The 24,931-nt window shown below is 42.2% G+C and overlaps 1 protein-coding gene and 1 long non-coding RNA gene across 2 annotated transcripts in view; one reads left to right on the forward strand and one right to left on the reverse strand.

The window, feature by feature from the left end:
• Positions 1–24,931, forward strand: part of SEMA6D (semaphorin 6D) — a 575,796-nt gene that overhangs the window by 302,941 nt on the left and 247,924 nt on the right. The window lies entirely within an intron of this gene.
• On the reverse strand, positions 4,221–15,061 carry LOC121041658 (uncharacterized). The gene is made up of 2 exons (XR_005795806.1): positions 14,993–15,061; positions 4,221–4,832 (listed from the first exon to the last, which is right to left on the reverse strand). It is a non-coding gene; the product is annotated as an uncharacterized LOC121041658 (long non-coding RNA).

The raw sequence follows: 24,931 nt of genomic DNA on the forward strand, positions 1-24,931 counted from the left end.
TGTCTATTTTATGAGTTATACACTATCTTATATTTACTTTATTCAAGTAGTAGCATAATACAAAAATCTGTATCAACCAGACTTTTGGAACTCAAGTTATATGCTGGATATCTTATGGAAAGTTATTCATTAGTAATATCCTGTGATGAATTCTGAGATAAACTTGAATACCCTTTACTAGTACATCTACTTCGGGGAAAAAAAAATGGTTTTCTCTATGTTGCTTTTTCTTGAAGTGTCATATACCTAAGTCCCCATTCATCATATTGAGCCTTCATTTCAAATGCAAACTTTTCTTTTACAAAGAAAGACAAAGAAAGTGAGTGAGACCACACCAGACCTCTGTGAATCTGTTGCTTATAGAAAATGTGAGATTGTCAGTGTGCTGAAGTCAAAGAGGACAGACTGATCTGTCACTCACTGGCTAGAAGTCTTTGGGAAAATTCAGGTTCCTGTGTCTTTAAAATTGGGATAATAGATAATATTTGCAGTATTTCATGTTTGCCTGATACCTGCCACTTGTTAAATGCTTCATTCATGTAGTAAATGTTTAATAAATGAATGTTAGGGTATAAGATGTGTTTAATGAAGAGTTAGATGCCCATATTTGGGGTACCTTGGCTAGGCCAGGATACCACGAACAATCCTGAGTGTAAATCTTCTAGCCTGAGTTATGGACTCAGGCTAAGTTCTGATACCTACTGGGAGCCCATGACATTGGGCCAGATGTAGGAAGTTTGGGCTTCTCCTGGTCCTAGTTTTTATTTCAGAGACATGTCTGGGCTTTTTGCCAGTGTTGACAGAATAGGATAAGAAGGATAGCACCCCTTCCAGAGTAGAAGTCCCAACTGAGGAGCCTCTGGAGCTGACACCTGACCACGGGACTTTGATACTGTTGATCTGATGTGTTTATACTGAGCCTTATCTCTGAAAGGACACTAGCATCTCTACTGCTCTTTGTAACACTTTATGAGTTTGGTGGAACAGGCATTCAGAGATGGGCAGAAACAGACTCAGAGAGGTCAGGTGACTTGCTCACAGTCCTGGGTATAGTACAGAGAGGAGCCACAACTAGAACCCAGGTCTCCCGACCCTCAGCATCTTGCATTCTCTGACACACGGCCCTGCAGTTCTCCAGACTGTGGCTGTTGCTGCTGTTATGCAGCAAAGCTTGCCCAGTGGACAGGCATCTTCCTGAAAGATAAGAGTTACCGTCCAGCTGACGTGTAGGTGTTCTGGTCACCAAGGAGAAAGAAGCTTACACATTTGAGCATCGATTCAGTGGTATTATTAAAATGTGTGTCACTTCACCTTGATAGCAAGCTGAGGGATATACATCAATAGTTGTACTTTACAGATGAGGAAAATAAGAGCTAAAGCGTTTAAGTACTTGGCCAGGTTCAGGAGGAGGAACCAAAGATTTCAAACACATTTTCCTTCATGTTTTGTCCCTCATCTGCATTCAAAGCCTGCGTACTTTAAGGAGTACCTCACATTCCCATGATGAAGATAGCCGTGGTTTGGGGAGATCCTGAGAAAAAAGCCACATGATCCAGGCAGACCCCAGAGAAGTCTGTTGGCCAGTGGCGGGGGAGAATCAGGCAGTGCGAGAGAGGGCCCACCAGTGTCCTCTTATTCCTCTCCATATTGAGGGCAGTGGTGGCTCTGATTCTGCTCTTGAAGGTGCTGTGACAAAATAACTATATCTCTAGCTGCTTGTATCAGGTCAAAGGAGTGCGGGTGTCACCCTAGGACTCTGGGAGAGGAAAGTGCATGGTGCTGTACTTTGCTGTCTTTCACATGCTCACATAGAAACCAGATCTCTCTCCTCCTAGCCAGAAAGTCTGCGCCTGGAGCATAGATTAATTTCATTTCCTTGTATCCCCTGCTAACTGCTGTGAAAGAGAGAAACCCTAAAATAAAGAATAAAATGGGAGCATCACAGGGGAAAAAGAATAAAATGGCAGTAGCACAAGAAATTGAGGGTGGTCAGCATTTAGCTGTAGCTGAGCATTTTCATTACATCCATACACATGCGCCTGCGCATACACACACGAGCACATGTTCAGTCTCTGTATGATTTATGAACCCTGTGTATGGTTTTTGCTCCTTCTAAAGACAAATGGAAATCCCCCTTCTCTTAATGATATCAACCTTGGGAGAAGTTCCACAACTAATGTGATGCCACTGGGCAGCAAACCTCATTTATTTAGTCACAGACTAGACATTTGAGTTAGCAATCCCTTCAGTTGCCACAATGCAAGATTTTGGCCCATTCTTTCTAACGCAGAATATTTGATAGGCAGGCGGAGAACATAATGTGGAGAAGTTTAGTGATGTCTGTCAAAGGTTCATGTATCAGATTAATTTGTTCTCCAATATACTTTAAAGATTTTTATATGTCCAGAAAGGCAATTTTCTGACTCCGGATTGATGCAAGCACTATGTAAAATTGGGAGTTTTTGTTGAAAAATTTCCCAAGTAATTAGAGACTCAAAGCCTCCTTTGAAGACTTCCTAAGGCAACTCCTGTCCCCGGGACCACAACCTACACACACATCTCTACAAAGCAATGGCAGATATTTTCTAATTTGAGATTCTAACCCAACCCCATGTTAATTATGAGATGAGGCGCCGAGGCCCACTAAGACTTTCTCCAATATAACAACCTATTGACAAAGCACTACTCTTAGCTCCAGCCCACATTTGATTGAGTTCTGAATATTGCCAGGAATGACAACCTCAAACAATAGCACAAGGTAGTCCTTATTGTTATTTCATAAATGAGGACAATGAGACTTAAGGAAATCGAGTAACTTACCAAAGTCACCAAATTAATAAACGACAGAACTGTGTCTAGAACTGCCTGTCATAAACCTGCACACCCTACTGTTTGGTACTCACAGAAAAGAACAGAACATGTCTACCCTTTTACTAGATACTTCCTTTGTGCCATGCACTGTGTAAGCCCCGTGATCACAGGGTCTCAAAAGTTTCACTTGAGAAACCAAACCCTATCATCAAACCTGCCCAGCACACGCCAAGAAGGCAATGAATGATTCTAGTCAGGACTCGGGGAGCACACCAAGGGCCTGGGGTCATTTTGTTCATACTCTCTGGGAAGAAAAACAAGCGTATGTGTGTGGTAGAGGTGGAAGCGATGGTATTTGCCAAACTATTCAAGTATTGGCAGCCATGCAGAGATAGCATGAACAGTAACTTCACTCTTCCTTGGGGGAAACATCGATATCTTTGCTTGTGTCTGTGTGTGCACGTGTACACACACTCACACACACACACACACACACACACACACACACACACATTCACACATCACATCCCTATGTGTGACAGCTCAAGACCTAGACATCCTCACCTCTGCTTTGAATGACATCATTGTCTTTCGTTTCTTCTCACACTCAGAGACAAGCCAGACATCGCTCAGGATCATTTAAAGCCTTAGTGATGTAAGCAAAAGGTTGAGAGACCCCAATCCTTATATTTACTGCCACTTAAGCTTAATCCCACCCCCAAACCCCCGACTAACAACAGGCCATTTTTCTTTTATCTAAGGGCAAGTCTTTGTTAGAAAGAACAGCTCAGTCACCTCCTGGTAAAGAAGCCCAAGTGTCTCCAGAGAACCTGGTAGGAACCCAAGGCTCAGTTTGCATAGCAAACGCATTAGCCTTTGGCAGCCAGACATAAAGCCCCCTGCTCCTCCGCTGCCGTCCAGCAACCACCCGCCCGGTCTCCAAAGATGATGTGCTATACTGCTGTTCAGCCAGACCTGCCCTTTCCCCACAGAGTTTAAAATGGGGAGTCAGCCTGTCCATTTTCAACTTCTTTGCACCTGCTTAAAAGAATCATGAGCCTCTCCTCCCACCTTCTGAATTCTGTGGAGTCTCCTGGCAGATCAGCTGGCTGGGGCTCAACTCAAGCTGGCTGGCTGCCTCTGTCCTCACCACCCCCACCCTGCCTGAGCAGCCCTGGGTTCTCCCCATTGTCCCACAGCCTAGGCAACCCATCGTACCCTTCAAGAGGGAAGAGTTCAGTGCAGACACAGCATCCATTCCACTCCATGGTGAGGGCAGGGGGAAACTTGTGTTGCTCTATTATGGTTAATACTCTGATCAGAAAGTTGGGGATTCAGAGAGCCAACAAATAAGACCATTTAGCCCTCCTGAGATAGAAAACAACAGGGAATTGCAGGCACCAGACAGATAAATATCAAAATAGCAGCTTTATTTTTGATGAGGCTAATTTGAGAACATGACATGGCTTTGATATGCCACCACACAGGCCTCTTACTCTGCTCTCTACGCTGACCGTGACCTGCCTAACTGCACCCACCATGCATGCAGTCACACACAGAGTCTAACGAGAGCATGTAAGTGTGTCCACTCAGACAGGCAGCTTGGAGCAAAAGAGGAATGGGCTAGCCAGGCATGCTCAGATCTGAGTCACTTCACAGAGGAGGGAGTCCAGTAGAGTCTCACCACAGTTTTTCTCTTTGTGGAGGGGAGTGGAAATTCCCTGTCCTTGATGGAAAAAAGGAGAAGTGGGGAGTATGGGCTTGTCACCATCAGGAGAATTTGTCTGGTTCCTGTCATAATTACAGTGGCTCAACATGGCTGTTTGCATGAGAAGCAGATATAGATTAGGAGTAAGGAAGGAAATCAGGCCTCATGTGAGCTGGAGTTACAGCACTAGGGGGGATCTGAAATGAAGGCAGGAAAAAGGACCATAAACATGCTCTTCTGCCCTGGTTCCTCTGGCTGGTCCTGGGCTGGGTGTCTGCCCTCCATCAAGTCATCTGGCATCTTCATTCTTTACCTTAAGTGAAAATAAGAACATAAGATTTAACAGTGTCCAGTGATGTTTGAGACCACTGAGGAGGTAGCAAAAGTGATAATACTTAGTGACGTTTACAGCAGTAAGCCCATTCTGCAAAACCACTGGCCTAGACCTTCCATAAACATCAGTATGGCACATAAAAGTCCTATAGCAGACACGTGGGACAATTGGGGAAATGTGAACATGGGCTGTATATTAGCTAGTCGTAGAGTATCAGTGTTAAATTTCCTAAGTGTGATGGTCATAACTGTGATTATCTAGCTAATGTCCTTATTCTTAGGGGATGAATGTGAAAATACCGAGGAGTGAAGGAGTTGGGATGCCCAACTAACTCTCAAATGGTCAGCAACACAACCCAAAATACCGCATACATCGTACATGCACACCCCCCCCCCCAACACACACACATACAAGGAAAGAGATAAAGGAAAAATAAAGTATAAGCAGCAAGGTGACGCACAGTGAAGGTGATACACCTGTTCATCGTTCATCATCATCATATTCATGCAGCTTCTCTGTAGATGTGAAATATTTAAAAAATAAAAAGCAGTGGAGAGTGGAGAGGAAGCACCAACCAGGAGGAAAGGCTGATACGGGGGTTACTGCTGCAAAACAACTTCATGAAGTCTCAACATGCCGAGAATTTGGGGAGTCAAGGGGCAGGGGGATGACAGTGCACAGGGGAACTTTGATCTGTTGGGCTGGGGGGTGGTCAGAGGAAAGGAGGCAGAACAGCAACATCCTAATGGGGAGCTGGGAGGCATGAGAAATGAATCTTGCCCTCTTCTCATTGCTCCCCTGGGCTAGGCCTCTTTGAGAGTGTAACCCCTGGGCTGCCACACTGTGTACTCTGAGCCCCAAGGGAGGGCCTTTCCTGTATCAAAACTTACATATTTACACAATAGCCAATTTTATCCCTTTGCCTCAAAATTTCTTGGCACCAGGAGCCATCAGATCTCAGAGAGGCACCTTCAGGTTTGTTTTGTCTTTTCCTAAATCCATCAAGTAACATGCCTTCATGTTAGATTTTAGAATCGTTTTGTGACTGTGGTGGCACCAGAGAAACCTTTGCTAAATTTAGCCTTGTTGCTAATTAGGAACAGAGGACATGTTAAGCTTCAGGCTTAAATACAGAACTTGGCAGGAGGCCAAAATATGGAATCAAGTCGTCATTTCAGACTGGGGGAAGATCCAAGGCTGGATTACCTTTGTGGCTAACCCCGCATATTGTCATTTTCATCTTCCAAACCTCCCGAACTGTGCAGGCACACACGCACACACACATCATTGTTGAGTATCATGCTCATCCTCCAGAATCCCCCATGCTTCCTTTTCTAAATGAAGAAGCAGTGGAGCCTAGGGATAGAAACAGGGTTAGAGAAAGAGTGTCTATGTTGACTTTATACTGGAAGCTATTATTGTATGGAGTGCTGTGCATAATGACATGCCATACCCATTGACAAGAGGCACTGACCACATTCTTAGTTACATTACTGCAAGAGTTATATTATTCCTGTTGCCATATTTACACCACTTTAGACCCAGACAGCGACTGCAACCACAATAGCTATACTCATCCTCTAATCCAAGCATAAAGTAGGTCTTTCAAGTCAGGCTTTAGGCATCTACACAGCTGTATCTAATGCTACAGTGCTGCTAGTATTTAAAGAATGAAGGGAGCAGTGCCCGAGATATTTGTCACTCTAGGGTCTCCATCATTTAACCAAAATAACTTGAAAAGGGTGTTGTTCTCATCTCTTGGAGTCATGTGCATTTCCCTGGGGCATTAGGGGGGCTCCTGGAGCTGTCAGCTTCTAGCCTTTCTTCCTCCCTTCCTTTCCTCCAATGCTACCATATTTGACATGACAATTGGAAAGCAAAATAAATAGAATGGAGATGAAAAGGGAAGATAGGCAAATAGAATAAAGAGTAGAAAGAAGATCTGAGGCTGTTGCCATTGCCTCGGATTCTGCTCAGCCTCTTCCACCCGGGCAACCAGCTCTGCTCTCAAGTGGGACCCTCCTTATATTCTTTGGCTGAGACCACATGCTGCCTGGGCTGGAGACTGGCTTCTGGCCTCCACTGCAGAATTGCCATTCCAACTGGAAGACTGGGTTTCCAACTTAGAAACCGGGTTTCTAAGTGCGGGAGCCAGAGCAAGAGAAAGGCAGTGCATTGAAACGAGGCCTGTCCCTCCAATGTTGTTCTCAAGCATGTCTACGGAGGAGTATTTATCATCAAGGAAGAAAACAGTAATAGCCCAGAACTGTCTGTTTGTTCAACTCCAACTTGAATGATACCAAAGATTAAATCTTGGTTTCCAATTGTTTCATGCCAAGGCTGTTATATTTAAGGTCCAAATATGTGCACCATATGTCATACTGTAGCTTGACAATTACCTCAACAGGCAGTGTCAGACAGATGGTAAACATTACTACCAGGCATACGTACATTTAGAATTAGACATTTAAATAAATTCAGGCCTGTCTTAAGCTTATTAAAAGGATTTGGGTCTGTAAAGCCATTTCGGGCATCTGCATATGCTAAAGTGTCTTTTGCATCCTGAACAGATTTGGTTTGATTCAAGCACCTTCCGGCTACAGATGGCAAGTGACATGCGTTCTCTTTGAGCCCCGTACCTGCAATTAGGCCAATAATGGCAATTAAGCAGAACGAAAAGAGATTTCAACTTGAGTTCTTTGTATCACAACCATGTATTCCTGCCCACGAAATGACAGAAAATCCTCCGCAGGGAACATCACCAACCTCTCTTAAAAGCCCTGAACTTCAGAGAGAGAGAGATTAGAAAGCTACAAAGGTACCTGCCTCAGGACCAAGTCAGAATCTCTCTGGTTTAAACCTCAGGCTATAGCAAGCTTCTGACATGAATCTCACAAACTGCAAATAAAGGTTAGCATTCCATGGGAGAATTGAAAGAAGGCTTCAGATGCATGTGTTTTAAGGTATTTTTTTCCCATAACTATATAAAAGCCCTCTTTGCACTCTCTTCTTCCAGGGGGTTTTGAATCCTATTTGGCATTGCAAAAAGGTTCAGTACAGTTTGTGATAGGAAACTCAATGAGACTGGGGACGAGGTCCTGGAATTTTATTAAGTTGCAAGTGTAGCCAAAGCTGCACTGTGAGAGGGTGGCCCCATGGAGTGGTTTGATCTTTTTGAAGACCCTGTATACTGGCCACATATGGGGTTCACTGCTAAAATTATTTCTTTGCTGAGAACAGCTGCTTCGTTCAACTTTTAAAAAGCAGCTTCAATTTATGTGCATAGTGCCTGGCAAACATAGATGTTCAATAATTCGGGAAGGCAGTGGGAAGAGAGAAAAGGAGGGAAGAGGAATGAGGGACAAATCGAGACTATTTTTCAAATGCACGTGTAGCCTCAGGATCTTGCACAACTCAGAGTGCAAACCTAGCATGGTGGTTAAACACACAGATGCTGATTTGGGGCCTTTCTGATTTCAAATCCTGGCTCCACCTCTTACTAGCTGTGTGACCTTGTCATATTTCTCTACTTCTCTGTGTCTTAGTTTTCTCATCTGTAAAATGAAGATAGCGATCATCTCTTGTGAGGATTAAATAGCATGATGTATTTATTGTGTTTAGAATAGCGTCTAGCACTATGTGTTGGCTTTCATTTTTATTTGGGGAAACAGAGTTCAAACCCAACTTTTTCATTCAAACAGAACCTGATGGGAAAGTTCAATACCCTTTTCCTCCTCTTTAGCTCTACTTGGTGCATCGTGTTTCCATTCTGGACAGCTCATGATTTGACTTAGAGAAGTATCCTACCCTGTGCATTTGGCAGCACTTCCACACCTATGCATTTAGCACTGGGGCTAAATCCTAACTTCACAGCTACAGACTCATGTGGGTGTATGAAGAGGCGTATTCTAAATTCTGGCGTACCTGTGTGTTTCTGTGTGTATGAGTGATAATAAAAGCAGAATCCCAAAACCCTGGACAATGATCAAATTGAGACCTTTGTCCTGCTTACTCAGATGAACTCCAGAAACATATGGAGCAGCTTTCGGATGAACACATGTCTCAGTTCTATTTTGGTTTCCCTTAATAAAGACAGATTGGTTTAGTGGCTTAATTATCAAGCCCTGTTGTCCATTCTCCATTGTTGCCTGTTGTCAGCCTTTCCTTGGAATCTGTGTACAACAGTCCCGTATTCTCTATCACCCAATAAGGAACCCAGGTTCCATGGCATGACATTGAAGGTGCCGAAAATAATGCCCCTGGATTCTGGGAATCTCATCTCTGCATACAGCTATTTGCCATCCCTAAACATTGTGGGTGCCTCCATATCTCTACCTCTCTTACTCATAGTGCTTACTTGGCAGTGTCCCCTCCAGTCCTTTCAAAAAGATAAAAATAACTGCTGAGATGCTTTTCATTATTTCAGGCCTATTTGCCTTTTAGCCCAGTGGTTCTCAAAGTATTGCCCCTGAGCTAGGGTTAGTTCATCACCTAGGGACTAGTGAGAAATGCAAATGTTGAGGCCATTTCCAAAACTGAATAAGAAATTCTGGAAGTGGAGCTTAGTCAGGTGTGCCCTTCAGGTGATTCCAATGCATGCTGCAGTTTGAGAACCATCTTTTGCAATGAATTGCTCTCTCCTCTTTGATTGCAAAATGGTTTGTTCTTTTTTTTTCACTACCTTTGTGTCTCAGTGATTATGTGCACACGTTTTTCTCTTTTAAGTCCCTTGGTAAATACTTAAGACAGAGATCCTCTAATCTGTTAGTGTGTCTCCCAACCTGGCCCACAGACTCTTAAAAAGTCTGTGAAATTAATTCTATTCAAAACATGTTTGTTGACCATTAAATATGTGCCCTCCTCCAATGCCCGGCCCTTGAAAAGATAAAAGAGCAATGCATCACAGGATCTTGGTCTGAAGGAGCTTACAATCTAATCAGAATGTCAAGGCTGACATATATGTGATTAGAGAAAAACATACAATGGTCAGGATGCAGGGGTTCATTATCAGGTGCAGGCAGTAAGTGCCTCTGGACATCAGGAAGAGGGGTACTGCAGGCTGGCTTGGTGGAGGCTGCTCTGGGAAAAATGGAGCTTGAGCTAAATCTAATAGGCAGAAGACATCAGTGGACTTGAAAATATGGGTGTCTTTCCTTGAACAGAAGTGTGGAGACTCATCTGTGAACCTCATCCTCTGACACCACCTTCCATATGGCACTTGGTTCTTAGCAAGCTGAATGAGATCTATAAACACTTTATTTTTATGACTCAGATTAATGTGATATTAATACCTTGCTAGAATTAACCACGCACATTATAATCTAATTTATGAGAGGCAAATCTAGGCATATAGTAAATATTCACAATACCACCTTCTGAGTGAATGCCAAGGTGTATGGTTTCCAGGTTCCTTATGTTTTAAATGGTGCCTATGAAATCACCTTTTCAATTACACATGGCTGTTGCTTGAGCGCCTACTTTGCAATTAAGCATTCATCTTCCTTCAGAGCTGCCTAGGAGGGAATAGTGGAGGAGGTGGAGTTGGTTTGGGACATTCCTCCACCCTGGTTGGGGATTCCTATGCCATCAGTTTAATCTGTGTCCTTGGGCTGTCTGAAGATCACCACTGAGGGACTCCACGACAAAACAAGCTTCAACTGCCAATTTATAATCTGTGATTCAGTGGTGGAAAATACGTTAGATGTCTTCTAACTCAACTCCCTCATCTTTACAGTTGAAAGGGCAGATGCCCAGAGATTAGCATGGCTTGGCCACGGTTGCACTGTGGTTAGTAGTGTAACCTCCACTGGATCCCACATCTCCTGCCTCTCAGATCAATTTCCACTTCCTTAAATATATTAGGTTGCCCCTATGTCTTGAGATTATTGTTTCCTGTCCTTGCCCATTACATCTGGCCTGTAGCATATCCCTTCAGAACCATATACACGAACCATTGAGTTAATGTTGCTTTGTGTTAAGATGAATACTAATGGACTTCTAAGATAAATTTGGGGGGCTAGGGGGATGGAGGAGCAAGTGAGGGAGCTAAGTGGGGCTCCAATTCAGTTAGTCCTAAAACCTGACTTTAATGTTGAGGAGCTATGTCCTGTGGCAGGTGGGAGGAGGAAATGATTGGAAGCAGCAATGCCTTTGGCACACCTCAGGCCACACATACGCTCCGAGGACCAGTACAGTCTGAAACATGTACTGTAACATTTCAGAAAGAAGCCACCTGTCCTGGGCAAACAGCCTGCCTCAATCATGACAATTTTAATTCTTACTGTCTGTTAAATTATTTAACTTTACTAAGTGTTCGGGATTAGGCATACTGCCTTACTTGTTTTTCTTTGGAATCTGACTCTGTTATTAGGCTATAATTAAAGTTTATCTGGCTTTGAGTCAGCATTCCCAAACTTAAATGCTGATGATATGTTAAACACTGATGCATAAGCTGATAACCACTTAACTTTCTATAAGCACAATCTCTAAGTTATATCCCCAGGATATCAAGCTGTGGTTAGCATCAGGGTTGCTGCACAGCACAACTCCAGGGGGTGCCGTTTACATTGCGATATGCTGTACCTTTCAGACATTGCATATGTTGTCCTCTGCAATTGAGCAGTATGTAACCTGCACAGCAGTAAGCAGTGCTCAGGTTAATATTCCTTATTTCACTTGCTCATAGTGAAGCTCATAGTAGAGCAAGTATCTTTCATGCCTCACTCCTGGCCTGCACATAGTTAAACCAGTAACAACAGATGGATCCAGAAAGCAGTGAGTGTAGAGGATCAGATATGAAACACCATGCAGTGCTGATAGGTGGGAAGAGCACAGAAATGTGGGATCATGAAGCAGGCAGACATGCAAACAGGCAGCATCAGGCAGTTCCAGTGTTCAGGGCTAGGATTCCCATCACCCCAGCCCTGGGGAAAAAAGGCAGGAGATATTCCTAGAAGGCTGGGAGTAGTACTGGGAAGGTTACCAAGCTGGGGACCTCAACACAAAGGAGCAAGACAAAGATTATGCTGCCAGAACTAGGGTACAAGGTAGGGAGCTGATCTCAGGAATAAGACAGAAACTCATTTATAGAACTGGGTCATGCTGTCTAATGAACTGGCAGCTACAGTGATTTGATTCTGAGTCAGTGTTGAAGGAGAACTGTTTAAATCCTTGTGATTAAAGATAGGATTGGCCCTAGAGCCTGGGGCAGGACTTTGTCTATAGGTGGGAGGAATGTGTGCCATGCTGTTGGGAGAGGTAGGCTAGGGGAACAGAAACCAAAGCAGGCCTTGACAGATTTCTTCTCCATTGTCACTTTCCAGTGATACATAAAATGTTATGTCATTACCCCCCAGAGATGGCACATTCTAAAATGTCAATAGTTTCAGGAAAGATATAGATAAATTCATGGATGAGAGACCCAGAGTGAATTACTAATAGAAACCAGGCACACTTAACCATTGGAGGGATATCAGAGAATGACAATATTCTCCAAAAATGGTACCATAGTCTGAGATGGAACATAAGGCAAAATGGACCAAAGGTCCATAAGTTACATAATAGCATCTATGCTACTCATAGTCCACATCTATGTGTACATCAAATTAAATAATCAGTCATTTGTTAAGCAATCATGTAATACTAATCTCTATTATACCATAATTTTCTTAAGGAGAGTTCCTAATTATCTCCAGTACTGAGTAAACAGAGGGCCTACAGCTTTGCCCACCCCGGATCTTGGGAACTACAGCTGGCCTTAGGCATGGGTAGAACTGGCCTTAGGCCAAATATGCATTCCAGGAAAATAGATGAGCCTAAAGTTCAATTAGCAAGGTAGCAGGTAGATAAAAGAAAGGTCATAAAGGGATAAATCTGCAACAGAAGCTTAGCCAGAGAGAATGAGTAGGTTTGAGTAGGTTCCAAGATAGATTCCCAGGGGCAGGTGTGTGTGTGTGTGTGTGTGTGTGTGTGTGTGTGTGTGGTTTGTTCTTAAAGCATCTCAGCCAAGCTCAGCTGTTAAGATTATTGAAGTGGTTAGGTAGGTAAGATCTATAGGTAATGTTCTCTGTAGCTTCTGTATTGTTTAGGCCGGACACTGTGTGTCAACACTCTGTGTCGTTGAATGAATAAGTAAATGTTTGTGCTACTACCTTTCACTGGGTGATTTTTCACTTGTTTCAACAAACTCTGAAGAGACTTCAAGTTGTTGACCATTCAGATAATAATTCATGCTGATAGATGTAGCTTCATCATAGAAACTGAAACTGTAGTGGGTGGGAAAGTACACTTTTTCTCCCTCTCTACATGTGTCCATAAGCCATTATTAAAGACACAATGGCCTTGTTACCCATATGACTGGGAGGTGTATGGGAAATGTGGAAGGACACTTCAAACGCAGTTCACAAGCGTGGCTTCCAGTGAAACCGGAGAGAGAATCCACTTTCCAGCCTTCCTCTGTGTTGTCTCCTAGGGACAGGAGACTCCCTGATGGAAGTCCAGGAGATGAGTGCCCAAGGCTATTACTTTTCTATCTACACACTCATTCAGTTTTATGGCTTTAAATACATTCTGTCAACTACTCCCACATTCATGTCCAGTCCAGCCCTCTCTTTCAAATTCCAGACTTTGCCTTTTTAACATCATCACATGTATCATGTCCAAACTGAACTCCTAAACCTACATTCTAGAACATATTCCACTTGCAGCAGTCCCCATTTCAAGTTGATGGCCACTCTATTTCCCAGTTGCTCAGGTCAAACACTTTAGCATCATTTTGTCTCCTGACTCTCTTACACACGACTTCTAATCCATCAGGAAATTGTTATAGCTCTACTCTCAACATATATCCAGAATCTAATTACTTCCACTGATAGCTCCTTAATCCAAGTCATCACTATCCCTTGCCTGTATTACTACAATAGTCTCCTAACTGGTCTCCCTTCTTCTCTGCTTTTCCCCCATTGCAGTCTGTCCTCAACAGTCACAGAATTTTTCAGTGTATTCCCTACATTATTCAGAGTAAAAGTCATTTACAGTGGTTGGAAGTTCTGCTACTTGAAGTATGGGCAATTGAGCGACAGCACCAGAGGCAAACTGGGAACTTGTTAGAGATGGAAAATCTCAGGCCCTGCCCCTCACCAAGTGGATATGACTCTTCGTTTTCACAAGATCCCAGATGATCTACATCCATTTCAAAGTTTGAGAATCACTGATCTACAAGACTCCACATGACCTGGACTCCTATTATTCTTTGACCTCATCTCCTATAGCACCCCACTGCCCCACTAACACCCCCACAGTCACACTAGAAGAGTCCACATTGGCCTCTTAGACTTTCTCAAAACATGGCATTCATGATTTTGACTTAGGGCTTTCTCACTAGATGTTCCCTCTGCATGAAATGATCTTCCATACATTGGTATCACCAACTTTTTCATCTCCTTCAAGTCTTTGCTCAAGTATACCTTTCAAAGGAACTAGCCAGAATACCATATTCTAAAATTGCTAAATCCCCTCTTCCTGGAATTCCCAATCCCCTTATTGAGATCTGTTTTATTTTTCTTAGCCCTTATCACCTACTAATATATTCATACTTATTATGTCTATTGTTATTTTCTGTCTTCTCACTACCCTTGCCAGGACTGCCAACTCCACAAGGACCTTCACTGATATAAAGTGCCTGAAATCATCCCTGAGATATAACAGGCTCTCAATAAGTACTACAGAATGAATTAATGAATGTAGCAGGTATTCTGCTAGTTGATAATTTGGGGCTGGATATAGATTTCTACATAGACCCTTACATAACAATAGGAACTCTTTACCCCCAGAAAGAGCACAGAGACCTGAAACTGAAAGGAAGGACCCCCTCCTGGAGGTAGCCCCAGCAGAGGGGCATTGTGCAGTTTTCCTTTCCTCTGAGAATTTCTGAGGAGTTGGAGCAAAGCTAGCCTCTTCCTAGAACATGATCTGCAACAGGCTATTGGGAGCATATGTCTTCAGTTAGTGAAAGACATGAGCCATGCATAGGACAACTTTTCAGTGAGGCTGTCTTGTGTCATTTCGATATGTTTTGACTCTGCGGGCTAGACTTGAAGCAGAACAAGTAAATGGTGCAATTATTTTTTTTAAAAAAATACCTTTTTCACTATGCAGTCATTTTTCCAACCCTTCTTCACAGCCAAAGCTATAATTTGGGTGGATCTGAAAAGGAAGACAGAGATAGAAAGTTACTTTTAGAAACCAGAAAACCACACCTCGAATTGTGGGCAACAGGTTGGCTGCAGAATGAAGCCTTTGACTTCAGAGCGACTGGGCTCTACATGCACGGTTACCCCTGTTGAGCCTTGTGGAATGGATGGTTTTTGTTGAGAACAACACCTTTTTTATAGTGACTTTATAGACCCAGCTATCAGGAGTGTCAGATTCATACATACACCATTTCATAATGGTGTAAGTTGCATTGTCACCCAGTTACCTTGATGTAAGCTTAGCTCATTATCATGCTGAACCCCCCAGTACTTAAGTTGACTTCCCCAATATGAGTAGTCTGGCCTGAAAACTAACTTAAATGAAATTACAAAAGGATCCTGTGGAATTAAATGGTATGCATTATCCATTTGCTCTCAGATGGTCATAGCAGTCACAGGCACATCAAAGTGACAGAGTCAACTTACTTTTCAGTTCTATTGATGTTCTGGTTTGAATTTAACCATTACTGTCAAACTGAGTTGATTTAACAAAAGTCTAATTTACTATCTCATCAATTTGTTGTACCTTCCCAGGGAATAAGAAGAAGCCTAGAATACTAACTGTTCAGAATTCCTCCCCAGTGTTCTCTATGGATAGACAGCTAAGGGACAGAAAAGTCCCATCTATCTGGTAGGGACACTGTGAATTAGTATGTGTCATAGAAGTGTGCCCTTGGCTACAGCTCTACCAAGCTAATAAGTGAGGTGCCTCAATTAAAAGAAATTATTTAGAAAAAGACATCATTAAAGTGCTAAGTAACTGATGCATTAGTCATAAGACTTGCTCATGCAAAATAATTATGAAGTGGCCAAAATATTCTCCTGGAAGCTGAACCAGAGCCTTGTATCATCAACGTGGCAAGGAATCCACACTCAAAAGGAGCTGTGTTGAGTAATACATTTTCTTTAAATTTTTTTTTGTATAAAAAGAAGAAACAAAACAAAACAAAAAAATAAAAACAAAAACAAAAACCTTAAGTGCCCAAGAATAAGGCTTGTTGAGGGATGTGCTGGACTGAAGCACTTTCCTTGGGGGTAGAGCAGTGCTTTCTAGAAAAACACCATTTTCAAGAGCCAGTGATGCTCTCTAATTTTGCAACTTCCAGCTACACTTCTAGGAAAAGTAATACCATGGTCAGGAGAGTTTTCAGGTCTTTAGCTTTATAATGAATAAGGAATGAACCTCCATCTATGATCCTTAGATATTCAGAGGAAAGACACTGTTGTAGGCAGTTGCATGGCTGCCCCTGATTCCCTGGCTGCCTGAGTTTTCCATTGTGGTCACATTGTCAGGTATTGCTTACCAGGAGTTTTCCAGGTGGGTTTGTTGGAAATTAGATCATAGACTCTCAGATTGGAAGGCAGATGTCTTTGAGGTCGAACAGGCCCACTCTGAAATCCACCTACTTGAAGGACTCTAGGATGACAGCGGATTGTGTGCTTTTTTTTTTTATAGGAAAAACCTATTTTCTCCCTTCCGTGCATTCATTACACACCTATATTGTGGTACAAGGAATGCAGTGAATTCTATTTTGAGCTTTCCTTTTTCTTTTTTGGAGTTACCTCAGGAAACTGAGACTGGGAGCAAATATAGCCTTAAAATCATCAGATGGAAAGGTTTTTTGTTTTTGTTGCCTTTTTTGTTGCTTATTTGTTTCCTTCTCCTTCCTCTCCTCCTCTTCCCCACCAGGAAATTTGTATCTGAGAGGAGACTCTTCTCCTGACCTTGGAATGACCCTTAACTGTTGTATATCCTTCACATCAGTTTTGTTTTCTTAAGAATAGTGACCTGTACCCAGTGCCTCTGGATCCTTACCATGCAGTCTCCTTAACCCTTTATAGACTGACCTCCACCCTCAATAAGTAATAAAACTGCTTTTCCAGCATTAGCAAATTGGGGGAGTTGTCCTTTACCAAAGCCATTTCCTCCATATGCTTTCCTCCCCCAATTAGCCCACCCTGACCCACTGTTTGTTGTCCAGGCTGGGCCATACCAGTTTATTTCACGAGGTGGATTGCCCTGGGGGCAGAGACTGGGCTTGCTTCAGCAATTTGTGGCCAGTATCGTGTCCTCAACTTCATAGGAACCCATTAAATGTTGATAATGGTACAGAGATGGGGATAATCACAGCTGCCAGGGATATGGTCATTTATTTCCTTTTTAAACTGGAATTGCATGAGCATTTGTGGAGGTGAATAGAGCATGGAATAGGAATTTAATTTTTAATAATAAGGAGGAAAACAAGGAGGACTTGGAAAGACTGCAGAGAGTGAGCCAACAAGGTAGAGAAGGAGATATTTAGACTAGAGAAGCCCAGAGAAGACTTTGTCTTCTTTATTTTTTAAAGGACAGTGACTAAGCATGAAAAGATCTTTGGCTCATTCTTTTTGGACAACAAGAACCCAGGAACAAGAACTCAGATGGTAATCGGGGAATGATAAGTAGTTGTTAATACTGATGGCAATCAAAGAGTTAAAGGGAAATCCAGTAAATGCTAGTTGGTGGATACCAGGTTTTATGCAGTGAAAAATACCGGACAGCAAAGATGACTTCGAAATATAAGACCAGACAGGCTTTAATCAGTGATAAATAGTTGTCCAAAGTGCCATTTATAAAAATTGGGTGCACCGACTTGTCTGGAGGTCTCCTAGAGGATATTGCTTCAGGCTTGAGAGTGGGCCAAGCCCCCCCCCCCACTTGCCTTTCACTGTTTGGTTACAAGGGGCAATGAACAATTTATAAGGCTCTAGTTCAATGTAATGGCTTACTCTGCTGCTGCCATTTATATCATATTAGTGCCTGCCCTCTTCCTTCCTCATGGGGAAGTGGCAAGGATGATTGATGTGACTATGAAATTCCTTGAGTTTCTTTGGAGAAATAAAAGATTTTTCCATTATTATTATCATCACAGAATACTTGAAAACATTTTAACACTGTGTTTCATGTTAGGACAGACCCTATTTTCAACATTGGATTCTCAGCCAATGTTTATCCTTCCTCATGCTGCAGACCTTCCAAGTCCCTCCCTAAAGGAGCTCAGAAAAGAAGGAGAATCATTTACTCAGTGAGCCATTTAGGACAATGATGGATGGAATCCCCACATCTTCTTGGGTCTGTTCATGTACAATTCTGTGTCTCCATGAAACCTGGGCCATTCTCACCAGCCAGAGTAATGGGGAAAACAGTGGATGATACAAAATCAGTTTTCCTTTGGTTTTAAAATATAGTTAAAATTTACTTTAGGGAATAATTTTCTGGGAATTTATTTTACACATAATAAGGTCAAATAGTAAAAGACTACTATGAGGAAATTGAGACCCAGAGAAGCTGAGGCCCTAGGCCTTCAGCAATGACAGTGTTGAGGAGTAGGAACTAGGTCTCTGAGGACACAAACTTGTGCTCCTTTCTTTCTCATCATATCACGCGTTCCCAGTGTGAGAAGACATAAGATGGACATAGATGCTTTAACATTTTTTTATTCACATCTTGGACAAGACCTATAGAATGTATTTTGAGCTACCAGAAGGCTGACTCTAAAAATTTTACCTCCAATTCCACCTGTCAGAATGCGGTACAGAAAATGGCCAGGAGAAGAGATATTGCATTGTGTGCATTGATCTTCAGAAAATTCTGCAAGCTAGTTATTTCTGATAAGTATCCCATAATCTCAACCACAAATGGCAGGGCCTTGAGGGGATGCTGTGAAACTGAGGAGCTGAGGCTGAAGGGATCAAAGGTCAAATAATGGGAAATTACAGTGAAGAATCTAACAGATACCATGCATTTTTCTCCCCTTGGGGAATTAAAGCAAAAGAGAGTGGAAGGTGTTAGAAGAAAGCTAGCATCTAGCAAAGCTGAATGTGCCTGCTTATGGTGTGTCTGCACTGGTTGTTTTTGAGGCAGAAGAGAGTCTTCAAAGACTGAAGAGAAAACTTATGTTTTGTGTTTCTTGAGCTTTAATTAACTTGCTTTCGGCAGGGTGAGTAGAGTTGGAATTGGGGTTGGGATATTAGAAAAGTTGCCTTGTTGTATTACTATACCAGAGTCGAACCATCTAGTGGGTTTTGGCTCAGAGGTGCCCTGTTGATAAGAACAATTATTTACAGGGTCACCTTGAATGTATATGGCCCAATATTGGCTCATTCAGTTTTTCATTAATGCACATAACCAGGCTGGACATAGGCTGCAGTGGTCTTTGAGGGCACTTGGAAGGGGAAGAGATGGCATAACAAAGTGCTGGAGGGACAGTTGTAGAGGGAGTACCCTGGGTTCTACAGAAGCTTGGATTCTTTCAATAATCTTTCAGTAAACATTAATTGAGCATCTCCTCTGTCCCAGGCATGTAGGAGCTGCTGGGAATAGGAGAGTGAATGAATAAAGTCCCGTGCCTACCTCCAGGGGGCTTGCGGTGTAGTGGACAGAAGTGTGCTTGAAGAGGACATAGGTGATGAGGTTGCTGAGCAAGCACATGGAGAGATCTTCCCTAAATTCCGGGCTTGTTCAGTGAGGACTTCCCCATGGAGACCACATTTATACTGTGACTTGAAGGCTGGGGAGGAGACAGGGTGGGTTGAAGGAAGAAAGGAGGAGTGGTTGGGAAGGAGTGCAGGGTTCCATGTGGAGGAAATGACAGGTGCAAAGTCAGGAGGTAAAAGAGAGCATGATCCTTTTGTGGAACTCTTGACAGGGTACCCAAACTTAAACAGGATGACTAGGTGGTTCTTAGCATTGGTTGTTTACTCCACAAACCTGTCCCCCCGCCATATGCTTTTAGAAAGTAAATAAAGAACACTTGATGGGTTCACCAGGCATGTAAAAAAGCCTGATTTTTGTGAGCATTCCCTTTTGTGGATCCACCAGAACACTCCCAGACACCCCTTCAGTGATGATTGTCATCTCTTCTAAGTGTAAAAGGAGCCAGAATTTCTGCCTATGATTTTCAGATTGCTTCCTCTGCAGGAAATTGTGTCAATTCATTTGGACGTTTGTGGTTTCACTGTACTCCCAGAGCCATTACATCATGATGTGGTAACTCAGAACTCCAGTGGCACATTATCAGAGCTGACTATTTCTGGAAGCCAGGAGATAACAAACAAAGCGGCTTCATTTGGCCTATAAGCATGTTAAACACCCTCGGCAGAGGACAGTGGAATACAAATATGCCTTCCTCCTGACTTTTATCAAGGAGAGGCGAGAGACGTGGGATAGATATAAATTATGTACCCTGGTTCAGCGTAGGATCTATCATAAAATCTATTGCCACCGATGCAAACTGGCTTCAGTGTATAATTTAGTGACAGTTTTGTGCATTATGTTTCCTCACTGACAAGATTGCTGCATGGTGAAATGTTGCCATATCTAGGTATGGATGGAACTGCCTAAAGATTTAAGCCATTTTATTCCATCCTGAATTAACATGCTCAGCCTAATCCTCATCTCCCCAGGAGACTGCGGTTGGTGAGGGAAGATGAGCAGAGGCTTTGCATGCAGGTGGCTGGGGCCTGTGTTTCCACTTGCCTGCATACCATTCCCCCTTGTGAGGCCGCTCATTGAAACTTACTCGGAGATTACCTTGGTAATAATTTGAGCCTTATCAGGAAAAAAAACACACACACACACATAACAAATTAATGAGGTTTCTGCCGATAAAAGAAATATAAAGGGCTTACTTTCCTAAAGATGCCTGATACCATGGATAAATCATAGACAAATAGAAAGCTTGCTGTAGTTGATGCCTAATTATAAATGACTTAATACCAAGTCAGACCCAAAAGATTCAGGGGTGTGATCATTCTGAAACCTAATTAGTTAGAGAGAGACAGTACTACACTATCAAGATTTTCATTAATGCAGGGAAGTCTCTTCTCTACTCATATTTACCATTATCCTGGTAGCAAAAAAGGAAATTTATCTTTCTGAGTAGATGAATTGGGCACAGGCTACTAAAATATATTGGTTAATAATTGCTTTATTAGACTAGGCCAATGTAGCAAATATTAGGGCCTTTCCTGAGACCAGTGATCACAAAAGGTGACTTAGTTTGGGTTTCTCTCACAGAATACCAATATGTTGGGTGGCTGAAACAACTGAAGTTTATTTCTCACAGTTCTGGAGGCTGGAAGTCTGAGATCAGGATGGCAGCCTGGTCAGGCTGTTAGGGTTTGCACATGGCTGTCTTCCCATTGTGTCCCCACAGGGCGCAGAGAGGAGAGAGATCTAGTCTCTTTCTCTTCTAATGGACACTAATCCCACCTTGAGGTCTCCACCCTCATGACCTCAACTAATCCTGATTACCTCCCAAAGGTCCCACCTCCAACCACCATCCCACCTGAGCTGGGGTTTCTACATACGACTTTTGGTAACAAAACATGCAGCCCGTAAAGAAGATATTTCTGTCTTGCTACCCAGGAATCAGGGGAACATGAGCATGGTAATGAGATGACAGAGTACCTGCTCATGGTAATGTTGATGGACCAAGTTTAGTCACATTCGTAGAGACCTGAGTGTCTCTCCAGGTTGCTCTCCTCCTACAAAGGGGTTGACTGGGTAGGAAACAGGCTGCCTTTCTGCTTTTATTTCTGTCTTTTCACGGCCACAGAGTGTCTCTGCCTCTGCCATTTCAGTGTCTTCACCTGTTACCGTTCGTGTGGCTAGGGTCCCCAGCCGTAATTCTCTCCCTCTCTGCCTTTTCCCCCTTCTATCGTGGTTGACCTAGATAAATGAGAATAGAGGATTTAAAAAGAGAGAAAAGATGACAAATGATTGCCTCTAAGGTAGCAGAAATAGGAGATTTATAATTATCTGAGGATGGTTTCAAGTCACCAGGGATTTTTGAAAGGTAAACATAGCTATGGTCCTCATCTTTTTGCAAACAACTGCTTCATAAAGAAGATACTTCTGGGTCAAGCTGGGTGGGAACTCAGCTGCATAGTTGGTTTCAAGGACACAGTCTTTAGGGCTTCCTCTTGAACTCTTCAGATTCTTCTATCACCTGGGTGAATAGCCCTCCTGTTTCTGCTCTCTGTCTCTTCGAGCTCCTTTTCTCAAATCCTACTTTTCAGTGTGGATTTTAAAAACTCATCCACAAAGAAGAGTTGGAAGTTGAAAATAAGTATTTTCATTTGAACAGGGAATCTCACTTCCAAAATAATTGTTCTCCACTACTCATCTGCCACAGAAGGTTAAGAAAGGGTCTTTAAACTGGCTGGAGCCTGATTTAAAATGCTCTCAGAGGTCTAGCCCCACTGTGAAATCCTGCAATTCTGTTTATACCATTTCAGCTTCCATCAAGGTTATTCGTAGAAGCAAGAGAACCTCACAGAGGTCTCTGAAATCAGAGGCAGCTTCTCCTGTATTGATGTGTATGGTCATTTAAAATAGTCTTTAAAAGACACACAAACAGAAAGCCAGTCCCGTGATATGGAAAAAGGGAAGAGACAGACTACCTTTTCTAGAGGCTCTCTGCATCTCTTAGGGAAGAAACCTCCTCAGATAAAACACCCACCTTCTCTTTGGTAAGTTTCAGGATTTCAGTAAGCAAGGTAGGTTACTGAAAAGAAATTTCATGCTTTCAAACTAGTGTTTGGGCTCTTCGCTGAGTCAGTCTTGGCATCTTCTTACCTCTAATACCTGTACCTTAATTCTTTATTTCCATCCTTTTTGTTGTTATTTTTCAACTTTTGAAGTTTATTATTATTATTATTATCATCATTATTTTGTTTTTGTTGTTCAAATTTACCTCTTACAGTGAAACTATTGAGGTGACAGCCATACCCTGCCACCTCTCTTTCTTTCCATTCTTGTTTCCCTCCTTGATACCAGCTGGTACCCCATTCCTACAGGACTTAGCGCTCACCCATCTGTCACATATTCCCTCATTCGGAACTACTAAAGGCCTGTAGCCATCCTTCTTAGAATGCTTTGCCTCTTATTAGGGAACTTGTTGAGGGCCCCAAAACTTTCTCTCAATCATGTACCATATTTCAAAAAAAAAATAGTTAGAAAGGGGAGATTTTTTTGAGGGCTGAGACTCCAGAGCAGCATGTCTAAAAATGTTCCATGTAAGCAAATATCTATGCATAAAAGGCTAACTTTGAGGTAGGCTGTGACTTGAGAAGCACTACTAGGGACCTGGATGTTATTAATAATCTTTCCGAAGGACCAGACCTCAGGTCAAAATGTCTAACTAATCCTTTAGAGACATAGCTAGTATTCAGCAATGCTGTTAAAATGTGATGACTATTTTAATTTCAAATCTGTCATTAGTAGATAGTATCATCGTTATGACACTGGGCAACCAGTTGTCCTGGCCTGCCAGAATTGTTCTTTGCTTGTTTTGGACTTGGGTTTTGGTGTTGTTGTTTGGCACCAAAAGGGAACTACTGATTCTTAACTGAACTGTCCTTCATTTACCCAGTCTCTCAGGATTTTGCTCAACAACTAACTCCTGACAGGAATTACCCCCAAGAGAGGAATTTTTGCCAAATACTTTATGTCCTGTCAGGTTGAACGGATGCAGACTGAGCCTAAACTGTGATGAATATATTTTCTAACAAAAAGGCAGAAACAGACAAAATAAGACAAAATAGTCTGCTCCAAAAAAATGGGGCTCTAAATTTCAAACTGGCAGTGACAGCACGAAGCATGTAAATTTGCTTGGAGGAAATATTGAAAAGAAACAAAGTAAATGTTTTGTTTATGTTATATAAGTGTTGTTAAAATCTATGAATATCTCAGATACATGTTTTGGCAAAAGACTGTTCTGACCCACAATTGTATGGAAATGCCAAAAAGAAAAAAAAAATCTTATGATACCACATGTAGATTGTTCTGGAGTTTGTTATAAATGTAGTTCTAAGGGAGAACAAGAAAACCAACCTCTCAAAGATTTCTGTGAGAGTAATTGATGAAAGGTATTCTTGTCTGTGTGTTTTTGGGTTTGGGTTTCTTCTCCTAGAGAAAATAAAGTGTTTGATTGAGTTCCCAGCACAAAATGAGGAAGGCAATTTTGTATGCCAATCTTATAAAACTCATAGCCTTACTTTATTTCCCTACCACATTTGTTCCCTTTAGGGCACTCTGAACAGTGGGAGGAAAAAAAAAAAGGCAACTAAATTTGTATTCCTCCTTAGATGCTTCCTGAAGAAAGAAGGGAGAAAAGGAATACTGGAAAATGCATATGAATTTTTTTTTTCATGAGAATTTCCGTAAAATAATCTACTGTTGAAACTGCTAACAGCTGTATTTTCACACTCTATAACCCCCAGCAGGTAGGAAAATCCCCCGCAGATTTCAAGATATTGCATGTCAGTATGGTAAAGCACAAGTCTTTATTATTATTTTTTTAAGACCAGGTTTCCAGTATTACTTCAACAAGATAAGTTCCTGTCCTGTGTGAGTAACTGCTTCCTAGATGACAAAAGGTAGTATCATTTTATTGCCAGCCAGACTCTGGGTGGGAGGATCAGTACTTCAGCTCCTCATGCTTGATGGCACCCAGAACAAAGCTGAGGAAAAAGTAAGGCACCTGGCTGATGTAATCCCAAGTCTCTATTTTAAACTTTAATGTGGACTGCATTCATTTTCAACTCCATGAGGGCGATGCTTCATCTCTCCCTATACTCATTCACTATGTAAATAATCAGAAACATAATCAATTCTTATGTATTTTTAGTTTACTTTTTTTTCCCCTGAGGCAATAACTAAGGACAGAATTTCCAAGAGCAAAGTCCCCCATACCTAGATCTTTCTCATCACTCCATGTCTCGTAAGGTTAGATTGTCCAATCCCTTTTTTTTTTTTTAATTTTTTTCAACGTTTATTTATTT

The sequence above is a fragment of the Herpailurus yagouaroundi genome, unplaced genomic scaffold, assembly GCF_014898765.1.
Source record: "Herpailurus yagouaroundi ecotype Mexico unplaced genomic scaffold, PumYag 184, whole genome shotgun sequence".
NCBI lineage: Eukaryota > Metazoa > Chordata > Mammalia > Carnivora > Felidae > Herpailurus > Herpailurus yagouaroundi.